This window comes from Numida meleagris, chromosome 17 (genome assembly GCF_002078875.1).
Source record: "Numida meleagris isolate 19003 breed g44 Domestic line chromosome 17, NumMel1.0, whole genome shotgun sequence".
NCBI lineage: Eukaryota > Metazoa > Chordata > Aves > Galliformes > Numididae > Numida > Numida meleagris.
The window spans coordinates 6,325,056-6,348,414 of record NC_034425.1 but is presented as its reverse complement, the minus strand read 5'-3'; the positions used below and the strand labels follow the sequence as shown (position 1 = coordinate 6,348,414).

General features: G+C 42.3%; 1 protein-coding gene across 2 annotated transcripts in view; it reads left to right on the top strand.

The window, feature by feature from the left end:
* The window catches only part of KCNJ2 (potassium voltage-gated channel subfamily J member 2), a 78,045-nt gene extending 60,284 nt beyond the window's left edge, over positions 1-17,761 (top strand). The window contains exons 5-6 of one of the 2 annotated variants that reach the window (XR_002443754.1): positions 8,225-8,385; positions 16,238-17,761. The gene's annotated coding sequence lies outside the window, so the exon portion shown is untranslated. Of the gene's footprint in view, positions 1-8,224 lie in introns of both variants that reach the window. The other variant, XR_002443753.1, reaches the window with a different exon arrangement.

Genomic DNA, 23,359 nt, shown 5'->3' with positions numbered 1-23,359 from the left:
CATATTGTGCAAGGAGGCAAGCACAGCGACAACGGATTGTTTGAGGCCAAGGGATGGGACGTGCAGAAAGGCAGCAGCAGAGCAGAAGCCGAGCAGAGGCGAGCTCTGTGCAAGCCTTTGTGCAGCTGTCTGGATCAGTCCCGGGGCTGCTGGGGTGTCATGGCATACCTGGGCTGAGATTCAAGACAACCTCAACTGATTTATGGGCTGGATGGAGACCTTTAAAACCTGCGGCAATTCTGCATGGGGGTTCGCTGTGGAGCTCAGCAAAACTGTGAAACTCCAGCTGAGCTTTGTCCTGATTTTTCTGACACTCGGATAAATGTAAACCAAAAGCCTCAACCCAAACACTGCCAAATTATGGGGAATGCGCCAAAATGGAGATTATTTTTAAACTTCTTTCCCTGTTTTGTGGCTTATGGGATGGGCATAGGGATACTAAGCTGTAAACAAAGGACTACAGAGACAGTGTTTTGTGAACTCTGCGCATGACCTCTTCCACGAGGTGAAGTTATTGTATAAGACTTTCCTGTCTGAATGGGAAGGGAACGGGCAGGACAACACAATAAACCATCTCCCAGCAAATGCTGAGGGCTCAATTACAAGAGTATGGCCCAATTTCAAGGTCCCAGCCACACTGTAACAGCTGCTGAGCCACAACTGGGTGTAGGGAGCCACAGGACCCATCCTCCTTGGGTCCCGGGGGCACTCAGCATCAAGGGCTGCCCAAAAGAGGACCAGCTCTAGAAAACTCAAAAATGTCGATCTAACATCAGGGGGATAAATAAGCTCTAGGTAGAGAGATACAGAGTGATTTATTGCCCTTAAAATCTGTTTTCTCTTAAAAGTCTTTCTTCTAAATAAAAATCTTTCTTCTAAATAAATAGTACTTGGCTCAGATAGGGCCCTTTCTTTACTGTATACCAGTGTCATTGCTCCCAGAAGGACGAGAACCACAGGCAGTAAAAATAGGTCAGGCCTGCTGAGGTAATCGGCGTAGATGGGAAAACAGAGGGATTTCTCCCCAAAAGTTGGGATGCAAAACAGGGATGGTGTGTACTGGAGGGAAGCGCTGGGACAGGTGCCCACACACCGCATCGGCAGAGCCCTGCTTGGGCGGAGAGGAAGGAGGGATGGCAATTAACTGCTCCCCATGAGAGGAAGGGCAAGAGGAATGTTTGTCCACAGGAAACATGAAAAAACAGCCACACACATGCAAAAAACAACCATAGACCCCAGCAGGCCTGATTCCACCCATCAGATAAGCTAATGGAGCATTAACACTCCTCCAGCTCACCCTTCCTGCCCTGCCCTGCGATTTGCAAACGGAACATGGAACAGACACCTCTGCATCCTTTTGCTCTTCCTAAGCTGCCCATCCTATCCCGTAGCTCACTGCTGGAATCGCAGCGCAGCTCACGGATTGGTTCCTGTTATTGAATCAACTAAAATTGGGATGTGGACAAAAGGCAGCAGCTTCCTCCATCCTGGACTGCTGCTGATGTGACAAGGACATGTCATCCCCAGGTGCCCAGAGCACTGAAGGTGGTGGGGCAAAGGTGCTGATTGCCAGCACTCACCCTAGCACCCAGCGGGCTTATAGCCCACATCCTTCCCCATCAATTTGCACAGGGAAAAAATAATGGCTTTCTAACAGCTGCTGAATGAAATACAAAGCAGCACCTTCTGCACTGCAGGGATGTTAACGGGGCTGTTCTCCTGAGTGAGCTCTTTAACCCATTCACTAGGAGCAAACATTGTGATAGCATCACACCTACCCTGCAGTTTTCATGGTTATGCGGCCTATGAAATTCTGTCATGGCTGAAATCTTGTGCATTCAGAAGGAGGAAATCTGTTTTTCACAGATTCATGGGTGTTTAAGATGAGGCATGAAGTTGACTTTGCCTCTGCCCAACCTCCTTCCCTGGTTCACAGCACACACAAGTGTGAGTTTCAGCTTGCTGTATCTTCCAGCAGGGCACCCAGCCTTGCACAAAGGGATAAAAGACCCCCTGACTCTGGCAGGAATTTCTTTCCAAGGATTATAGCACTCTTCTGTTGAACACATTGCTCTGTCTTCTTGTTATAACCTTACAACCAGTGACTTCCAGCTACTGGCTCTTGTTGCGGCCACCAAAACATCACAGTATTCCAGGTTCAGCCTCTCCTGCCCTTTCTGTCCCTTTATGCTGCAGTATCTGTTCGTTATTCTGCACTTTACTTGCTCTGTAATTTTTTTTTTAATTTTGTATTTTTAATGCAGAATGCATTTGAAAAATGTCCTAAGCTGGAAGAAAGAGAGTGTGCACTAGTGCCCCTGGGTTGTGAATTGTCCTTCATGCCTGAAGGATACTGAGATGCGATGGGAACAAGCTCAGCAGACAGCCCTGACGGATGCTGCACAAGTCGCTAGCACTGGGCACGGAGTTCCCTTACTGCAAAAAAAACTCCATATTTCTCCCTAGAACTGCAGTGGATGTAAAGGACCAAACCGTGGCTGAAGGAGAAGTGTTTTAAAGACAGAAAGCTTTGTTCTTATCCTCAGCGCTCCAGACGTATACCAGAGAGAAATGGAGTAGGGTATGGGGCCAAAGTTAATATTATTTTTGGAAAGAGATCGAACCTGGAAAGTAAGTACATGAAAAAGGAAGAGAAACAAGGGATTGTTAGTTAAGGTCACTTTGAGGTCTGGCACACAGGACTCAAAGAAGCCCAAAAGCTTTGGATTCAGTCACCCTAAACAATGCAGGAATTGACAGTGATTATATAGTTACAAGAGTGCACAGGATAATTTAGCAGTCGGAAATTGAATAAGAAAAGGCTAGGGTATCCACAAACAAGATGTACCCTGCCATGTTATGAAGGGTTTGACAGCAGCCATAAGCATTCTGAGGTAAGCTTGCCACTAGCATTAGCCTGCCAAGAATATGAGCGTCCTTGAGAATATGGGAATATTGTAAACTTCTGGGATTCTGTGGCTGGGCATGGAACTCGACTTTCTCACCACTTCCTTCCTCCTCAGTAAATGGAACAGTTAAAAAAAAAAAAAAAAAAGAAAGAAAGAAAGAATAAGAAAGTGGGTATCTGGGTAGGCCAAATCCACATCCAGTTTCCCAAAGCCCTTTATTAGAAAGTGCCTGATTGTTTGAGCACGTAGATCTGAGGCTATCAGGAACTGAGGACACTTCACACTTCTCCACCCAGGAGGAAACTGGGAATTTAATGGAAGTTGGAACATTAGGACCTGTGGCTTTATTCACCTCTGTCAATTTTCACCTGAGATTGGATTATTTTCTTTGCTTTAATATTGTTTTATAGAGATATCATAAAGCAGTTCTCTGACAGACTCCATCTAGGATGGAAGTTTTCCTTAGCTGAACTGAAGTACCAAAGACCTGGGAAATTCAAACACTGTATTGTCATCTCTTTTGCTTTGGAAGTGTTATAGAAAGCCCTGGCTGCAGAAAGAGGAAAATCAGTTTGCTAAAATATCCCCTGAAGCAGCAATATTAATATGTGCACACATCTGGAAGAACCATAATGCATGAACAAATGTCACAGCAGCCTCTAATGACAGACTCCTATAGGGCTGATTTCTAAAGAGTGGGCAAGAAACCAATCTCCATAGAAATCCCTTGCACTTTCTCCCTCTCTGTGGCCACAAGGCACATTGCAACACCTCGAGACAGATGAAAGTTCATTTAGGGTTCATTGCTCAATGCTGTTACAGGACCAGGGAAACAGAAGTGACTTTTGGTATCCTGAAGCCCACAGAAATGGAGCACCTGCAAGATGAGAAGAATGTGCTTAGCTTTGATAGGCTTTCTAGAGCTTGCAAACACATTGAACAAGCAAAAACCTTGCTTGTTAAACTTGGGGTCTCTTATCAGTAGTAATTAGCTCTGAATTGCTTTTCTCTTGCTTTACTGAAACCCATTTGGCTCTGGAGCGGCATGAGGAGAAAACCCCTTTGCTCTGTACAAAACAGGTAGGGAGTAACCTCAGGTGGACAAATTTTGGGGTTCACTTTCCGGTCCTGAGAGCAACGGGACTAAGTGGAGCTGCAGAGATTATTGTAACATGCATCACCCACTGGAACTTTGACCAAGAATTTGCTTTACAAAGCTGTGAGTTTTGCACCAAAATCTCACTGCAGGACATTGCCATTTCTGTGTGTGTGGACCTTGCACGGACTGGGCATGGGAGCACTCATCTTCAAAGCAGTGAGTTTCAGTCAGACTTTAGACAAGCTGAAACCCTCTGCAATGGAAATTAGGCAACTCTCTTTTAATTAGTTCCCTCTGTAAGTTTGAAAGAAAAAAAGCTGTCAGGCAGTTGCAAAGCTCTAGTTTTTGTCGAGGCAAAGCTTGGCACAAAGACCTGGTGTCACAGATTGAGGGGAATTACCTCTAACCTGAGGAAAACATTCATCGCAGTGAGGAATGCTCCAAATTCCCAGGAAGAAAGTTTTTATCTTCTCTGGCACCGACTCTTTCAGCATTTTATAATCGCAGACAATCTCAAGCACTGAAGAGTGCAACATTTCTGGATACGGAATCCACAAGAGCTCAGCAAGAATGAGAGAACATGTTTTTTCATTTTTTTCCCTCAATTTTGTTTTTGTCACTAAACTGAGCTGACAATGAGCTGAAATTTGTTTCCTTCCTACACTTAAGTAGAAAGACGTACAACAACAACAAAACATCTGATACAACTGACATTTAACACTGCTCATCTGTAATGAAGATCTCCTGTGACTGCTTCTCTAATTCCTATTAACAAAACTTCCTCACGCTAATTACTCTTGCACTTGGCTTGTGAGTTTTTTTTATAGGATGTGTGTAGACAACAAACAGCTAATTGTAACAATAGTCATCAAACCACAGTCACTCACAGCATCTACATTCTTAGCACTCCACTTTCTAACCTAGGATTGTTTCCTAAACCTTCCCTAACCAGCTGAGCTGATCTGCACGTTTTGCAGACTTAATTAGACTTGAATATGGATGAAGACTGTGAAGGTTTTTGTCCTGGCTAATAATAGTTGTACTCTATCCTGCTTTCTCTTTTAACTAAATACCTCCTAATTGTGTATTTACATTTGCTGGCATATTCAAGACATTTTAAGTGAACGGGCAAAGCAGCTGATTAGCATTGTACGTTCTGTGCTTACATGGGACACCAGAAAATTGTTCAGTGGAGCAGCTTATCAAGAACACAGTCAGCAGTATTCATTAATTCAAAAGTAGGAGTCACGTATGAGGTGCCCACATCAGTGCGCTGAGACTTGATTTCAGTAGCACAGGATTTCTTATCAAACCGCTGTATGAAGTCATACTCAGTGATTTTTTTTCTTTGTGGTAGACCCAGAGGTAACCAGTCTACTAAGGATCCAGCAGCCCTTTTACTCAGGAGCTTGTGAGTAATTAATGATATTGTTGCAGAGGATATACGCATTTGCATTTCAGATTTATCTCCCCAGTGCACAGAGCAAGCTGGGCACAGACTGCATAGAGGACACAGTCTTCGAAACATCGAATTCCCTTTTCTTTCTGACTGCTAAGATTCAGGCTTGTGGCACAAACTTTTGGCCAAATCAGCAACCTTAGAGTTCTGGAGTGTACGTGTACTTCTGGAGCTGAATTCCTTTCCCTTCATCAACACTATGTGTTTACAAAGCATCACAGTGTTAATGCTACTGAATTGTAAAGATACTGCAGAAGGACCAACTACCTTTGCAATGTCTTCATTTGTATTTGATGATCAATACTCAGTATGTAAGAAAAACAAACACCCACCCAAACCACCAAACCAAATCAATGCATATTCATTTATGGCAGTCACTGCTACCACAATCGCTCTAACGAGTTGTTTTCTTGTCTTAATTGGTCGTGCACAGTGAATTGCAATATTTGAGCAGTTTTTCCCAGAAGGGACTACTATAAAATTATACACAGCCTAAGCTGCCATGGAACATAAATGCTGTATGTCAGAAGAGAAGTCTGGCAGGTGATGGAGTGCTTTACTGAAAAAGTCGAGGAGCCAGACTGTACTTCAAACTAAGATTAAATCTAAGATAAGACTCAAATTCAGAAGTTTAGTGAACAGGTTTTCTTCTTTTATGAGACTTTTCGCAAACTGTAGTTAAGAGCCAAAAGAACCTGGCAACTTTTTTGAGCTCTAAAATTCAATTAACATTTTTTGCTTTGTGTGTCACGCTTCAATTAAGTGGAAAGCATATTAATCATATAGAACAGGAGTGTATTTTACATGAGATAATGTGCTGGATTTCAGGACTTTGCTACTCTGATTGTGATTCAAACCCAGAATGGTCTGTAGCTTGTTTATGTGTTTGGAAAAGGAAAGGTAGGTATGGGAGTCACCCATGGTGTAGTTATCAATTGGAAAAATGATTACAACTCCATGTGAAGAGCTTGGAACAGTCTTTCCTTGCAAAACATCAAATTCTTGCCCGGCACTGAAAATGTTTTAGTAAGAGGGCAAAGAAGACAACTGGATCTCTGACAGGTATCTGAAACCTTCAGAGTACAGACTATGAGAAGTGCTATGCCTAGGTAAAAGGTCAGATTTTCAAGACGTAGGAGGACTTGTTTGGAAAAGACGTAGCTGCTTCACGCCTAGGTACCAAACTCCCACACAACTGCGTAGTTCTGAAAATCCCAACGGTCTCTGCCTTTGAAAATCTGCCCCTTCAGACGTGACGCAGAAGATTTTTCCTCGCAAAGGGGAGAGAATGATGCTCCGGTGGTTTTGGCACTAATGGAGGAGTCAAGAACTTTGCATTTTCATTTTGACTCTGTCATTTTCTTTGACAAATCATTTACACTTGTGAGCTCCAATTTCCCATCTTAAATTAGGACTGACCCCACTTCCCCCATGGACAGAAGGGATTGGGAGAATGAGAGCAGTTGTAATAACAAACACAGTTACAGTGTAAGCTCTTCCAAGCAAGGGAGCACCTCTTCACTGCAGTGTGTGGTGGGGCTGGCTCCCAGCAGCAGTGCAGGAATGCTAAAACGTGCACGCATTTATGCTCTGGGCAATGCCTTCCTGCATGACAGAGCTTAATGGCTAGTCCATCCACACTGATGAATGACATAGGTATGAAAAGATTAATTTAGATACCTATCCAAAATATCCAGAGCCTCGCCTTCCTGGCTGCCAAAACGTTACTGGAAATCTCATGGGAGTTGTGATGCTGACTGCTTCTGCCACTTCAGCACTTCCAGCTTGAGCTAAGAGTTGGAAACGTAGTATGTAATAGGATAAAAAAATAATGGGATTTGTCAGAAACTTCAAAGAAGCTTGACTCTACAAGTAAGGAAGGATCCAAGATCGGCAAGATATATATGTATATTTTTCTCTCATTCAAGGGGACTCTTAATTACAAAACAAACAGAAGCACAAAACAGAAAAAAAAACTTTTAATTTGCCCTATGGTCAGGAGCAGTTGGAAAGAAAAAAAAGTTTCCTTCTCCTGTTTCAGCTGAAAGTTTTTTTATTTATTAGAGATGATTTAAATGCTAAAAGTTTGAAAAGATTAGAATAGAAAACAATAGTGGTTAGATGTGTCAACTTTTCAGAAGAGACCAAAAAGAAAAAAAAACTAAGCAAAACACAAATGCTGTAGTAAATCATTATGAGTGCTAAATAAATCAGTGTGGTATTGATAAAGCTTCTCTGGCTGCTTCAAGTCACATTTCGAAAAGGTGTTTAAACTGGTGGTTACATCCTGTCTGTGATATGCAGTTGCGTAACTAATCAGGTGGGCCAAAAAAGTATCAATAAATAAATCTTTGAGAAACATAAAATGGGATTTGGCTCAAAGGACAATAGGACCCGTGGAAGAAATTTCCACATTAAAAAAAGATTGCTCTTTCTGAATCCTGGGGTGAAAAAACAGTTTGAAACGAAGCAGACAATTCCATAATTTTAGGGGGAAAATATTTATTATAAAAGAGACAAGTTCACCAAAACATCCAGTCCAAGTTTAATTTAGAAAAAAAACCCTCAGTCCCCTGCTCGACTTTGCTAGCAGTCGTAAGCTGGAGTGTTGTGGATTCAAGGGCTTGGGGAGTTTTAAACTTTCTGTATAAGCACTGTGCCTACTTGTGTTGTGATCCAGAGCTGATTTTGCTTTTAGTTCTACTCCAGGAGACCCAAAGGCTAACTTTGAGCATGGGTCCTCTTTTTTTTTTTCAGAGCTGTGCAGTACATGGCAGGACACCATTCCCTCCAAAGTATCAGAAAGATCATGAGCAGTGGGGATGTTTTCCTAAGACTGGAAAAGAGCAAGAGAAGCATCCCCAAATGGGCAGCTGTGTTGGAAGGATTGAACCTTCCATCTAACCTTCGTATATCAGGTTGGACACTAGCAAAAATTTCTTCTCCAACAAAGTGGTCAGACACTGGAATGGGCTGCCCAGGGAGGTGGGGGAGTCACCATCCCTGGAGGTGTCAAGAACCGTGGGGATGTGGGACAAGGGATGTGGTCAGTGGGCACGGTGGGGGTGGGTTGGACTTGGGGATCTTGGAAGTCTTTTCCAACCTTAATGATTCTGTGATTCTGTGAACCCTCCTGGTCTGCAAGAAATACAGGAGGCAGTGTATTCTGAAAATCTCAAGATTTATCTCAAAAGTTATCTCAAGATAAGTTTCTGTATTTCTCTATTTCCAGTGCTCTATTGGAAATTTTAAAAAATAAAATATCAGCAAAAAAAAAAAATGATTAAACAAAGAGAAAGGAGTGAAGAGGTTAGAACAAGACACAAGGGCTGAACTTGTGTCCAGGTGTTTCTTCTGTAAAAAATTGGGTTGGCTTATTAACTATTCAAGATCACTACCCTTCACACCACAGGCAGTGTCTTTTTTTTAATGTTTCCCCACTATTATCATGCTGTTGTATGGTGCATGGCTGTTTTTTCTGTTGATGAAATTACTGAGTAAAAGAGGATGATATGAAAAACAGTGCTGGATAGCTGCGTATTACATGTGCATGAAAAATCTGTGCTGGCATGACTCTGCGTAGTGTTTTGCAGGTGAAGTCATTACAGCAGAAGACCGCATCTTTTGTTTTTGACTCTTGGAAATGCATCAAGCTTGGAACGGGGAAAGGGAAGAGAACAAGAGCTTAATTTCTTTTGAATGTAGTTCTTTCTCACTTCATAATTTTAATGCCACTGATGATCAGCCTGAAGTCAGATCCTGTATTCAGTATTACGAACTGAGGTACCAAGCTAGGGATCCAAAAGAAGCCCAAAGCTGCTGGTAGGCCTTGCTAACAGTTTCCTGTTTTTGAGATTTTGATGACAATTCAACATTCAAGACAGAAAATAACAGAACTGCTGGAAAAATATTTGACATGGGATTTGTGAAGTGCACATGCTCATCCCAATTTTACCCTATGAGAGACCAGTATGAATAACAATGCTCATTTTACATATTTGCCTGTATAATTTCATGACCTGAATGATATGGAATTGTAGTTATAAGCATGTAAAGTCATAGAGTCACTCTGGTTGAAGAAAACCTCTAAGATCCCCAAGTCCAACCTCAACCCATTCTCACCGTGCCCACTGGCCACGTCCCTCAGTGCCACATCCCCACAGTTCAGAAACACTTCCAGGGACAATGACTCCCCCACCTCCCCGGGCAGCCTGTGCCACAGAATCACCGCTCTCTTGGAGACTAAATTTTTCCTAATATCCAACCTGAACCTCCTCTGGCACAACTTAAGGCCATTAGCTCTTATCCTAGTGCATCTCAGACTATAAGACAGTTAATCAGAAAAAAATATATATTCCTACTGTTCCTTGCAGTTGGAACAGTGTTACTGTAGAACACTGATGTTGTCTGAGTCACTGGGATGGGTCATGGGCAGAGGCAGAAAGTGATAACCAAAGGTACTATCTCTATCCTCCTGTGCCTGTATAGACAGCTAATTTAAACCACAGAAGTGATTAAAAAAAAAAAAAAAAAGACTGTGTAGCTCAAGCCTGGAAAAAAAGACTCCTGAAAAACAGCCAGACCTTTATATCTGTACTTTATCTCCTTCTGATCTAGAAACTTTGACTCTTATGCAGGTCATCTTCTTAGTAATTAGACATAGATCAAATCCTGTGGAAAATGTCCTTAAAATATGGATTTGTGTCATTCAAAAGGGGAAAACACATTAAAAAAGAACCTGAATCCAACTTTGAACTTCCTTTGGTTATCATGTTGTTTGGGTTCTAGGGCTTGGTTTTGGTCCGTCTTAATAAACAGAGCTGACAAGCACAACCTGCTTAATTCATCATGCATCTGAAATTGGAATAAAGAAAAGAGCAGATCTATTTCTATCTATTTACAGGATGGAAGCCTGAAATTAAGAAGAATAAAATGTCTAGAAGCTTACTTGAGATAATCATATGGTTCAGCATCTTTCTTTAATTCATACCCAAAAGTGACCTAGACCCAGAGAGAACACATAGCTTTCAAGACAATTTCAGAGTTTCTATGAGCTCATGACCCTTTTGTGTAATCTGCATTATAAGTGAAATTGTTTTGCAGTGAACTAGGAAATGATCACTATCCAGCATGTCACTAGGGACTCTTTCAAATGGTATAATTAGAATAATTTCACTTGTATTGGGCAGGGCACGGATTCAAAAAGCAATTCAGAGGCAAAAGGGCAAGCCGCCAGACCATGCTATGTGGAGCTGAGTTATGTACTTCGTATTTTATTACTCTTCCATGTAGAATCGGGCAGTCATGTATTTAGCAAATGCTGCTATTTGTTGTCTGCAATCTCTTCTGAAATAGCACCAGTCTGCTCGGGGTCAATACAACTGAGGTAGCAATGGCTTCAAGAAATACGATGCAGAAAGTTATGGTTTGGAAACTGGAGGGTAGAGGTTCTCAAAACCTCAGGCAGTTGGTGTCTTTCTAAGCAGAGGAAAGCATTTATACCCCATTGTCCCCCAAGTGAAATTGGGAACAGAGCGAAGCTGTGTCCAGGACTTGCACAGATTTCATTTCTAACTTTCATTTGTTAACGTTTATGGAGAGGACAACTTGAGTGTAAGGAAGAATACATTCTTGGAGACAAAGGCTCACGTTTTCATGAGGTTTCCATAAGCTTTGTGAATGCTTTTCTCCCTGAGCTCTCTCCTTTCCTCGGTGCTTTCAGCAAAGTGTTTGCTCAGCCACACACCTCTCCCACTCTGGGAATATTTGTCTTTTACTCACTGCACAGAAAATCTGGAGCCTTGGAGGAATGATACAAACACAGATCAACCACTCAGGGACTGCGTTTACTGCCTTGGTCACACTGTCTGCTTTAGTATTACAGTCCCTTGTACACTGAATTCCTGGAACCCCCAGAAGGGTTTAGGGCAAACAAAATCCTGTTTTATACTTATCTCTTTTCACCTCATCCGAAAGGTGAAAACATAGGAGATGCTACCTAATCACCAAATCTATCAAAATCCCAAGTTCAGAAGTGATTTTGGCACATAAGTTTGTAAATCCTGCATTGGTCTCCAAATCTGCACTTATTTATTTTTTAATAAGTATTTACACATTTTAGAAAACACCACCCCCAACACTGCTATGCATTTATCTTTCCCTGGTGAAAAATATTCCTTATATTCCTGGTGTGGTGTTTTATTTGCACCGTCAGAAAGCTGTTTAACCCCGAATGCCTGAGGCTCCCTTGAAGACACCTCTCATACAAAGTGCTATTCTCCATTTAAAGACCCGCCATTCTGGGCCAGCCTGGGTGATGCTGAGGACTTAGCATTAAGGCATGTGGGCACACAATGCCCTCAGGACTCCGCCTTCTCCCAACCCCTTCTAGGAGGTCTCTCCTCACTCAGTAACATGGATTTTCAGGAGCATTTTCCAAGATAATTGATCTTGCTGAAATTCTTTGAAGAGGATTGGCACGATACAAATGCCATCAGACAGTTGAGTCAGAAGACGCCTGCTAAGAACAAATTAAAACCACTTAACCTTGCAAGATGTTACTCCTGGCATTATGATAGCTGCTCCGCTCTGATAAAAGCAAGAATTCCAACCAGCTGATGATTTCATCTCCTTGGCGTGGAGATTACTGCACAGCTGCACAGCTGAGATGTCACAATAAAAGCAAACGCTTACAAAAGGTTCTTCTTCATGCTTTTAGCTTGTAAATGTGAGCAGCCTGCACGATCCATACATGCCAGGAATGTCAACAGTGGCTCGAGGCTGCATCTATCCCCTCTAACCCAGGGCAATACAAAATTACAAGTGATAAATCCTGAGCTCAATGCAGCAAAAGAGCTAGTATTTGGACAGAGAAACCTTTCATGTGGGCTTGGGTAATATGTAAGCAAAGGAGAACAGACTTATCCTGCCAGAAGAGCAGAACAGGTGAACTGCATTAGCCTTCCCCTCTCCCCTGTTGCAAAGATGATAGAACTGTTTGAGTTGGATGTGAAATATGGTGGGTTTTCTTCCCCCACTCCTCCCCGGTGGATGGCAGGGGAAAAAACAAAAGGAAGTAGTTGTTTGGAGGGCTGTCATTTGCTGTTCTATTTGCTTTAGAGCACTTCTGGTATAGGAAGCTGACAAATGGCCACGCTTCCTGGAAGACAAACACTCCTGGAGCTTTTGGACAGGATGAGTGCAGCTGTGCTTCGTACATTTGTGCTTGGTGCATTTGTCAGGAGGGCAAGTGCGAGTTTGCCATGCACTTCAAGCCTGTGGCACTGCTGGAAATTCCTTCTGGTACATAAGAAAACATATTGACATTGAAACCAAAGCATTACCAAAAAGCGGGGAAAACACACGGTTTGGGGCAAATTCCATGTTCCAGAGATGGCAAGGCAATTTTTCTCTGGGTGGGCATTCTCATAACAGCTAAGGATGATTTTCTCCCACCTTTTCTGAAGCAGTCTATTAGCAACACTTTATTCCAGAATTTATATCACCACTCTGTGATCTTTTGGGAAAGGGAGACAGGAGAAGGGAACACTCAGATGACCTGAAAAGCATTACCACCATTTGTAATACGAACCTGAAGCCTGTAAAATGATGACAAGTATGTGATATTGTAACATTCTGGCTGACATTTCAGAGTACAAATATCCACATCTTCATCCAGATTGCAAAATATTAACGATTTCAAATGGAAAAATCTAATGGGCTAAACGCTGGTTTTTCTTCTCCTATTTTAGGGACACCTAAAATATGCTTTTGTTGTTTTCTAAGAGAAAACGAAGCATATTCTGGAAGTGAAATGGCTCAAATTTAAGCGTTAGGAAAAGAAGCAAAACCCAGGTTTCAATTTTATGCACACACACACAGTCAGTTTTAAGGTAAAATATGGATCAACATACTTCTTGGGCTGAAATTCTCTCTTTGTTAATAATACGGTGCCAAATGCTTAAAATCATAATACTTTGATACTTTTCTGATACTTTAGGTTATTAACCAGTGGTTGGCAGCTAATCATATATGCTTTTTCCTTAGTTTTTCTGTTTCAATTTCTGGTTGCTGTGACAATTCCGGAGCAGTGAGGTTGGGTTTAACACCACCCAATGACATTCAAAGTAACTCTCAAGACCAACTTTCTTGGACTTCCTTTGGAAAATTACCAACTTCCCTCTATTCCCAAACCCACATGGAAGGGTCTCTGATCTCCTTTCTATTTCGTGTTCCCCCTGTACATCTGCACAGACATTAGGATTTTGGTGGACTTTCTGGGAGTCGGTTTTTAAGACCCAGCAGGCAGTGCGCCAGCCCCATGGTCAGGTGCAGTAATCCAAGGAGTGTATAATTTTCAATTGCACACTCACAAATTAAGCCGCAGCTGCTGCCCACAGTTAACCTGATCTGCTCCCTGAGACATCATTAGGGAAAATCAATTAATTTTTCCATTCTCCCAAACGGTGCTGAGGTTGAATAAGAAGAGAAGGAAGAGAAAAGGGGGAGAAAAAGAGGACTTCTGTGTCTATTGTGTCGGAAAGACAAAACCAATGGTATTGAGTAGCCAGGTTAACACAGGTCAGTTACAGCTAGAAAGGAGATACAAGTAGCTTGGATTCCATTTTATAAATGAAAATGAGAGCTGGTCAACCATGAAACAAACCTGCCTGCTACTCAAGCACAGCTTCCTTACTTCTTCTCCAGATGCTTTTTTTCCATGTGCTTCTGCTCTATAATTCTGGGTTGAGATTACTTAAAGGTGAATGGAAAACGCTGTGTTAAAGAAAAACCTACCCTGAAAAACTTGATTCAAACTCCTCAAGGTTCAGGGATTTGTTATAATTCATTAAAAATGAACTCTAAAATAAGTATTTGGAAAATGGGAATGTTACAGTGGGATTTTTTTTTTTTTTTTTAAATAATCCTGGTCCAGACATGGAAAAAAAAGACAAAGATGAAGCTTAATTGAAACTCACTGCACAGGCAAAAGATAGGCTTCTGAAGTAAAACCCATTAGGATGGCTTTTATGAAATGAAATGAAGCTGAGAGCATTCCAGGTTTTAATGGAAATTAAAAATACCATTTTTAGGAATGGACATTTCAATTTGGGTATATTAATTTTTAGAAATGCTGTTGTTGATGTTCACTAGAAAAAAACTTTTATTTGGTAGAGGAGATTAAGTGCTCAACTCAAAACACTGTTTTTGCAAATTCTTGCTTGAAGCTGGGCAGATTTTGATGGTAAACTGAAATGAATCATCAAGAACTGAGCTGAGAATTAATCCTATCAGACAATCCTACTGAAACTTTAACTAACTACTCGTTATGTTTTCTTATGGAAATTTTAGCTAAAAGCAAAATAAACCCAAATCCTTTCAGGAGAAACAACCTTAATACTTTCTTTTTTTAAAACCTTGCACTAGAACCATAGTTAACGAATCATAGCTATATATTAATTTTTTATATAAACTGTATAAACAAATGTCTCCTAGCCAGAACAGAGCTAAGCTTCAAACATCAACATATCCATTCACAGAGTTTTCAGAGCATTGGTAAAACACCATTCGCAGCCAACTGAACTTTTTTTTTTTAATGAAAACATTGAATGATGTGACAAAATCAGAAACTGTTCTGAGCACGAAGCAGACGATACAACAGCCTTGTACAACGTCCAAAGGCTACTGGGAGCATTCTGTGTAATGGTGAGACTGCTCCTCTTGCACAAAAGCAAGAGGAAATGAATCACGGTAACCAAGCAGCATCCAGTATGTCAGCACCTAGCAACGTCGGGTCCTGGAATCGTACAATCATAGAATCACTAAGGTAGGAAAAGACCTCTTGGATCACCAAGTCCAATCCCAACCCATCCCCACCATGTCCACTGTCCATGCCACGTCTCCACGTTTAAGCATCCTATCCATTGAAAACTTATCGACAGGAACACAAAAGAGCTGAGAGTTTTTTTTTTTTAAACTAAAGTCTGGGTGCCTGGGGTGAAGGAGAAGACAACAGGCTCTGAAGGTCAATCACTACTGAGCTGCCATCCTGATGGAGCTGTGGCAAAAGAAGGGAAAAGTTGCAAAATCCACATTCAAAAGCAACAACAAGTGAAGCGGTGTATGTTTTGCCTTTCCTACTTCACACTATGTTCTTTTTTTTTTTCCAAACCATGAGTTAAATTTACCAAAACATTTCAAAGTGTGACGTTTGTAATGAAAAGAGGGATCAGAGAGAGGTGTGGGTAATCCCTCCTCCACACCCAAAGAGATGCCAACCCCATGTTTTGAGCAGAGATACCAGCAGGGAGAAGCCATACATTTATTCAGAGATCAGTATCACCCCAACCAGATGCCGTAGCAGACCTGAACGATCACATCACTAAGTAATTAACTAAGTAATCAATTAATTAATTATAAAGGAAAGTTACTCTTGTAACATAAATCACTTCAGGAGCTCTAGTTTCAGAAATAAAGTGTTTACCAGAAGAACTAAAGAAACAGAGCCCCCATTGTTTGCAGGAGAGGTTCCCTTATCCTTAATTAACGCTTCTGAGTGTAGGTAGCACTCAAATGACCAAAGACCAAATCATCCACGGGTGTAAATGAGCACAGGTGAGGATCAGGGCTCCTTAGGGTGGTTGATAGCCTGGGTCTAGATTTCAGCAATTAACAGAATAACTCCAGAACACCCAAAGTTTTCATTACTTTTTGATAGAAGACCTTCAAGTAGGCTTTTCTTTCCCACCTTTTTCTTCTTTTTTTTTCCAGGGCTTGAGCATCACTCAGATTGACCGCACTCCATCGAGTGGATCTGAACACAGCCTCTAACCATTACTGAAATATCATGCATTTTTTTCTGAAATATCAATGCCATTTTTTTTCTCTCTCTCTCTCTTCTGTAAAGTGTGTATCATGTCCTATGCCTATAATTTCTATTGTGAAGTGCGGGCTCTAGGGAAATGTACAGTGTCCTGTACAAATACTCTGGAACCTTGGGTTTCACTTCTACAACCTACAGAGAAAGCTGCATGGGGAGGAGAGTGGAAGTTTCTCTGTTACCCAAAGTTTCCATTTGTGACACAATGCCGTCAGCACTGCTGCCAGCCACTGGTATCACTAAACATGGGGAAGAACCAAGCAAGATGTACACAACTACCATATATTTTAACAGAGTTTGACTTGAATTCATCTAAATCAACTTAGATTCAATGTGGGAAGCAGAGATCTGTGCTCTCAGTAGCCAAAACAGGGTCACTCATCCCCAGCATAGTGATCCAGTATGCTGCAGAGTATCAAAACTCATCTTTTCCACTCCTCTTTCCTTTCTTTTCTTGTGGGAGGTGTCACAGCTCCTCAGGGTCATGAGAAAGGTGTTTTGTGTTTCTTTTGCTGGAGGTAGCCCTGCAATAAGATGAAATCAAGGGCTCAGCAGATTGAAGGGCACAATGAAGGTCCAATTCCTTTTCCAGGAAGAGACCACTGGGAAAAAACATGTGATAAACAATGCCCTTAGTTTTGTTCTGTAATTGGAGAGGAGCTTTAATTACTTCAGATGCCATGATTCTATTTATACTGAACAATGCTTAAAGTTTCCTCAGAAAGGAGCAAGAAATTCAGGCTAGCAATGCGTTCTGAGGAGGCAATTGGCATCTTCAGTAGAATGGACCATCCAAGTGGTCCAAGAAGGCAAACTGAAACACTGGCATCATGCAGAGAGGGGTGCAGGAGCTGCTCTGGTAGAAGAACTGCATGGGAGTGTGGTCAGCAGCGTGAGATGGATAAAGACACCTCTTCAGGCAGTGGTGAGATAGCACCACTCTGGCATTATGAGATTAAGAGCCAACAAACCTCAGGAGAAAATCAGCCATTCTAAGCCCAAAGCAAGAGACGCGCTGCATGGGAAGGAGCAGAGCTAAGTAAGGTGCCCCGTGGGGAGAGGGAAGCCAGGACAGAAAATTCCCTCCCAGCACCTCCCTGGAGCTGGCTGGGCTCTGTGCACCTGTGGCTTATCAGCGGCTGCACTTCGCAGAGCTGCCTGGGCTGTTTCCATGAGAGCTTGCTGGAAGCCCTCCCGGTTTCACAGAGCCCTGGAGTCTGTGTTCTTGCAACTGCGTTGGATCTTCTGTTTGACTGCTAACACCGCTGCGTTTTCACACTTCCAGCAGGAAGATTCATCGGTACGGACCCAATCGGTGACAAACCTGCTCTTTTGACAAGCGTTAAAAATACCTATTAAGATGGCTTTACACGGATATGAGCAGAAGTACATAAAAGCAGATGTCAGTTATTTAATTGGCTTAGTCTTTTGTTCTCTGCTGAGTCAGACAAAAAGCTCAGAGATCTGTCATTATGCAGCTTTTCTTATCTATGAAGTCTGAATCTATTATACTGAGGTAGCATGTTTTTAATCCACTCTGCTCAGTATGACCTCATGGCTGCGAGATTGCATTGTCATATATAAACACTTAATTGTGTGGGCTTCGTGTGGACACTGGGGGATTAAACACGATGGATTCAAACGTGAGAGAGCTAAATGCAGAGTATTGGCCTCATATTTTTCTTTGTTTCTAGGGAGAGGATGCGATACAATACGCACGTGGTGCCAAGCAACCCACTTTTTATGTAGTACTGAACATAATCCATACAAAGACGGTGGATTTCTTTGCAGTTTGTTCCTATCCTAGCAAGAATGTAAGTTTTGCAGAGGTGCAACAGGTCACAATTCAGATCGGCTTTTCTCAGCTGATCAGTTGAACAAGCTGGGTCTCATTTCTCCTGAAAGAGATGTTTCTGAAGTTCTCTACTTTTTGTTAACTTTCCTGAAATGGGGTAAGAGATGATAAAGCTAAAATGATACTATGGTGACATAACAAAGAACAGTAAAGGTCAGACCAGATTAATTTGCGACAGGATCAGCTGGAGAATATTAAACCTCTTAACTGTAATCCTTTGATAACCAGTCCTATAATGTAATCATCAGTGTACATCCAGTAACACCCATGTTAATTACTTCAGAGTTATGTGCTTTGTTTTTAATCAAAAGACACACTTTGAAAGGATGCTGGCACCCTCCCCCACATCCCAAAAAATAAAATAACTATTTTCAAATAAAAAGAGACTATTTTTATGAGGCGGCTGGGGAAAAGTCAGCCTGGAAAATGTCCTTACGAAGGAAGCGTCTGTCACAAGTCAAGATGTTATCACCGGTCCCTGGGGAAGGGCAGCCTAGGTACAAACAGAAGTACAATACTCGGTGCTGAGATTTAACAGGCCAAGTGTGGATTTTGCAGTTGGGAGAGCGTTATCAAGCTGCATCCGAGCAGCTCACCCCAAACTTTGCGGTAGTATAAGAAGTCTGCGTAAATCCAGGAGGAGGAGGGTTTTTCTGAGCGCTGAGAATTTAACGTTCATGGGGAGGGGGCAGCTGCCTTACACAGGATTGCTGGAGCATGGAGTGAGAGCTGTGTCCCCAGGGCCACATCGCTGCCCCATGGCATAGAGCCCACCTTGGGGACACCTCCAGCTCATGGTGCTGCTGGGCAGTGGTCCATATGCTCCATGGATACACGGACTGCACCAGGCTGTGACCCACATGCTGCTGTAACCATCCTGGAAATAATTAACCACCCTCTGAAGCAAGAGTGGGAGTGCAGCGCAGCTTGTGTGCACAAATGTCTTCCAGATAGGTGAAGAAATGAGAAACGAGGAGAAAAAACATGTTCAGGGATTGATCCAAGCCAAAAAGTGGCAACACTGAAACATCAACTTCATGGTGCCAGCGAAGTGCTGGAGTGCTTTGAAAGACTGTCTGCTACTTTGGTGCCTAAATAGGAAATTTGAGGTGTCATTTTAAGCATTCACAGTGTAACTGTTAGTAAATTGTTGGTAAATAAATTAGCAAAGCCCTCCCCTCCCTTTCCTAAAGAGCAGAGATTGAGCTGGACTGGGTCTGGGTAGAATGCTCCAACTTTTACCAGAAAGGGCAAATGCTATTTTCCTTAGAGTAGCTTGTAAAGTCTCATAGTTCTTGGGAAAAAAATAATCCCATGGGTACTCTGAGAAAGAGTATTTATACATGACTCCAGTTCCAAATGTGACGTAAAAGTCTGAATGTACCCAATTTTAACAACGTCCTTTTTGATCCTCACAATGTCATTATTTCACAGTCCAATCTCACGTTTCCATGTCTCCTGACTCTCAATATCCAAATGCTTCCATCAAAACCAAAATCACTTGGACAAACCCATGAAGAAACAGCACGCGCACTGCACAATGATGACTGATCCCAATATGTTATTGTGCTTAAAAAAAAAATTAGAAAGGAAAGTTGACCTCGGGGCAATTCTTGCTCTGGGTTGTGCTGTAATGCAATAGGATTTATAAATCTTTAATTGCAGTTGGTTTGTTATAAATGCTTAATGATAACATGATGTCCAAATGGCTGTTGGAGGGTATTAGTGACTAGGCAGAATTACAGAGCTGCAGTGCTGTAAGTAACCTAGCAATGGGCAGAAGATACAAAGGATTCACAACTGTTCTAAATATGTGCCAGGGATAATGGGGTGCGTAGTGCGTGTGCACGCACATGCGGATGTGCGTGTGTGCAGATTTACATAGCGATGCCTAAAAAATTTCAGTTTGTGTGGGAAGCCAATTGAATCACTTGAAACGGCTTTTAATTAAACCTTTAAAGGTTCGTTTCGTCAAAGAAATGCTTAGAGCTCACAACTTGTTCCTAGGCAGCCCAGCCCCCTGCGTGCTTGTGTGGCAGCCTCCCCATCTGCAGGGCACAGCCAGCCCCACAGCAAAGGCTGCTCTCATCCACTTGTTCCCTTTCTTATCCTGTTTCTCCAAAGGACTGGGTGGTGAAAGAAGGGAGAGGAGAGGACCCCACCAGCTATGATGGGTGCCTCTGGCTAAGAGTCAATTAAAAAGAGACTTCACATAATCACAGAATCATCTGACTTGGAAGGCACCCCTGAAGGCCATCTGGTCCCACCCCCAGCAACAAGCAGCTCCATCAGTGCTCAGAGCCCCGTCCAGCCTGACCTGAGTGACCCCAGGGACGGGGCACCACCACCTCCCCAGGCAACCCGTGCCAGTGCCATCCTTACTGTAAAACACATTCTTCTTATGTCTAGTCTAAATCTCCCCTCCTTTAGTTTGAAACCATTTCCCCATGTCCTGTCACAACAGACCCTGCTAAAGAATCTTCCCCTTACTTTCTTACAGCCCCCCTTTATATCTATATATAGTATATGTCAAGATGCATATATATAAAATACATATATCGGTGATTTGTTGTTGTTCTGTGGTTTTGTGTTTTTTTTTTATTCTATTCAGAAGGGAAGATAAAGCAGTACTGAAACCTCATGGCTGTCCTCACTCATGTGGCTTCCTGAAGCTTTTACTCTGCACCATTTACCCTGCATAAATCAATTGCCAGAATATTAGCGCTTTGCTTCCTTGTTTACTCTGAAAGATTATGTCCCATTAGCAGATTTGTCTTGTAATTGAACTGAAGTGTAAAATGCCAATGTTCTGACAACCTCAATAGACAGGATTAACTGCTGCAGACATTTCTGTCCTCTTTTGAAATATTTTGATTGAGTATAATTAATCCAACTGAACTGATAGGATGATGGATGCTTCCAGCCACGGTGGTTTGCAAAGTCGAGCAAGGCTGGACATACAGATCTTAATGAGATAAAGAGGTAATGACAGACAACGGCTTCTGTTTTTATAGAGCACTTCTTCACACAGCTACATCACAGTGGCAAAGCATAAACATCCCCCAGTGCCCAGTTTCATTGAAAGACACAGAGAGAACCCCAGAGAGCAGTGATTGGTTCAGGGTTTTCTGAAAGCTGCACAAGAAACTCAAGGTCCTGCTCTGCTGTCCAGCCTAGACTCTACTGCTGCCATTTACTTATTGTTTTTGTAACGCTGTCCTCCAGCCACATCTGCTCTGGTGGCTCAGGGCCACTGCAGCAACTAAAGGATGAAGTATTTATCATTTGTGGGATAATGGAAAAGGAGACATTAGCCTCTCAGGTACCCAGACCCAGGGTAAGAATGGGGGAAATGCTCAGGGTTTGCATTTGGTCTGGGTTATTTTGATGTCTTCGCTTTTTCCTGCTGTTGCTTTTAACCCTTTTGTATAAGCACTCCAAGAGGAAAGGTTCTACAAACCGAGGACAAATAGATGCTTTGCAGTTCTGCAGGGCACAGCCTTCAAGTTCTGTTCAGAGAGGCATCATTGTTCTAGTTTAGCACAAGTATTTGAGCCTCTTGTCTCTGACCAAGATTAACTTAGAAATCTTGTAAAAAATGGTATTATTGTGGTTAGTTCCTCTTACCAATGCTGGAATTACAGAAGCATGAAACAATGAATAAAAGGGAAAAAAATCAGAAGATATGTGTCACCACGTGCCTTTATTTTCAATTACTACGAAGAGAAGACCGTTTACTATCTCCTACATGTGCAAAAACAACACCTACAGCTTGGCTCAGCTCCTTGGGCTCCTGCAAGCTCTTGAGCACCCTGCATAACTCGCGTTATAAATCAAGAGGCAAAATGAAATTATACCTAAAGAGATCAAATGATTTGCTTCAGCTGGATTTCTGCTCGCAGGCTGGAAGGTCAGCGAGTGGATAGCTCGGGGAGTCATATTTTGCTTTATTATATAACCCCTATCTCCGGAATTAAAGCTTAATCCCAAGCTGGGGCTTGGAGCACAAATCAGACAGGAGTTGCTTGCATTATCAGTAACACAACCACCCTGCTTTCGGATGGTTCAGTAACAGGCATAAGCAATCGGGATGTTTTTCAATCTGAGCCACCATGTAAGGGAAATGAAGCTGCTAGTTCTCCTTTGCTGCAAGGCTGCAGCAGCTGTGCAGAAAATAAAGGCTCTGGCCAGCACTTTTGATGAAATGGAGCTTGGTATGGCATCGGGTGCCAAACATGCTGCCGATAGAAGCAATAAATCCACATCCAAAACCTAAAAATAATATTGGGATTGTTTTAAATTAAGGTTACGGAATATGGATTTAATTAGACCCTGCATGGATTCTGAATAGCAATTATTACATATTTGTTCAGGTTTAAGTATTTTTATAGGATTTTTTTTTTTTTTAAACCCTGTTAGAATATTTTTCCTATGGGATGGGGATCATCTTTGTGAGAGGAAGAATGGTCCTGCGGTTAAGGCTGGCCTGAGACTTAGGAGATCTGTGCTTGATTGCTGGCTCTGCCATAGACACTCTGTGTGAGCTTGGGCAAGCCATGTAACAAGCAGCTTTTTTTTCTTAAAATAAAAGTCCAAGGCCCATTTAAGCATCTAAAAGATGCAGCTGCTGAGAACTGCTGAGTGCTCTGCATTAAAAAGAGGAAAAAAGAAGAAGAAGAAAGCTGGCTGCCTATCTAAGAGTTGTCCCCTTCTGGTCCTTTTAGTGCATGCTGAGAATTTCTGAAAATTTCTCCCTTCGTGTCTTTATTCTTCATCTGCACAGCAGAACCCGTAGTGCTCCTCTCACACACAGGGATTCTGAAAGTGCTTGCGCAGCTGCGCATGGGGTGTAGGATTGGGATGAAGTTAAAATGGTTTTACTTTTGTTTTTAGGCCAACAATGGGTGAAAATATGAGAAATATCATTGCTTCTTGCCAAACTGGTTGGCCTACTGCTGCAAACCACCCACCAAAAGGAGGTGGCGGTGGGACAGTCATCCTGGTGTGAATGCCACTGGCGTTCACTGGATGATGCCTGGGTGTGGGGAGTGGAGTATTTGTTTATGGCTCCCTCCAGCACTTGATTTTCAAACTGGTCATGCGAAACGTTGACTCATTCTGCCCTTGGTTTAAACCAATGCTGCAGGAGGTGGGGGCT